Here is a 1381-nt window from a genome sequence, read left to right on the forward strand (position 1 = left end):
AGTCATGATAATTAAATTGACACCCTAGCTGCAAGCAGGCGTTGATACACTTCATTGGGGACATGCTGAAAATGTGTGCCCCGACCGGGACTCGAACCCGGGATCTCCTGCTTACATGGCAAACATCTATTAGGCGCACTACGAATGTAGTGTTGTGGACATGTTGGGAATGTGGATCTCACGGGGGGCGTGCACGGGATAAGTCCCTGCAGACGCGCTATCCTCTATGCCCGCGGTGGCTCAGATGGATAGAGCGTCTGCCATGTAAGCAGGAGATCCCGGGTTCGAGTCCCGGTCGGGGCACACATTTTCAGCATGTCCCCAATGATGTGTATCAACGCCTGCATGCAACTAGGGTGTCAATTTAATTATCATTTCATTTCTAGCAAAGCTGCATGGTCATCGACGGTAACTGTTCTTTCGGGAACAGGTACTACCGTCATATATAGTTAAATCGCTGAAAGTCGTTGGAGAAAATGAGCTGTAACATGGAAACTTACCTTTTCTAGGCATATGTTCATATAACGTAATTTCTTCGTCTGCGTGCGAGGAATGTGTCCTGAAATTTATGCCGTACGTTTTTGTTACACCCTCTACATCGTGCTCATGATTTACCCTGGTCCCCTCCCTTCATACCAAAATAACGCTAATAGGCAGTATTCACAGGAGGTGTCAGATTCTTTTTCTGTGATGAAAATGTTGCTTCGCCACAAGTGTAACAAAAAGTATTCACTCAATTTACACAATTTCGTTACACTTCTAAAGGATCAAAAATGGTTCAAATGGCTCTCACCACTATGGGACTTAACTTCTCAAGTCATCAGTCCCCTAGAACTTAGAACTACTTAAACCTAACTAACCTAATGATATCACACACACCCATGCCCGAGGCAGGATTCGAACCTGCGACTGTAGCGATCGCGTGGTTCCAGACTGTAGCGCCGAGAACCGATTGGCCACTTCGGCTGGCAAAAGAATCAAGAAACCAGAAATTCAGCACTAATTACGGTAGAAAAAATATTAAAGTTACACTCACAATGTCTGTTTATAACATACAAGCAGCCGAACAACATTATTTGTCAGTTGACAAGTGTGCAAATATCAAAAATAAAACTTTCTTCAAACAGTAAACGTAGAAAAGCACTAAATTGCTTATGTTGTTCCGAGATCCAAGGAAGAGTTAGTTAACAAGAGGATGTGGACTCTAAAGAATGATTTGTTACTTTATTACCAAAATTAGAGATGATCAGTCATTTTATGGTTATTTATGAATTCAGCAGGTGGAATTACATAAGCATCATCCATGTCTGAGTCCGAAACACTTTATTTATTGGCCAGTGACTAGACGACAAATTTCGGGTGGCAAATGTACATCAGCAAG

The 1381-nt window shown here is 42.7% G+C and overlaps 1 non-coding gene across 1 annotated transcript; it reads left to right on the plus strand.

The window, feature by feature from the left end:
• Positions 1-228: 228 nt before the first annotated feature.
• Trnat-ugu (transfer RNA threonine (anticodon UGU)) lies at positions 229-303 on the plus strand. The gene has a single exon. It is a non-coding gene; the product is annotated as a tRNA-Thr (tRNA).
• The last annotated feature ends 1078 nt before the right edge of the window (positions 304-1381 follow it).

This window comes from Schistocerca cancellata, chromosome 7 (genome assembly GCF_023864275.1).
Source record: "Schistocerca cancellata isolate TAMUIC-IGC-003103 chromosome 7, iqSchCanc2.1, whole genome shotgun sequence".
NCBI lineage: Eukaryota > Metazoa > Arthropoda > Insecta > Orthoptera > Acrididae > Schistocerca > Schistocerca cancellata.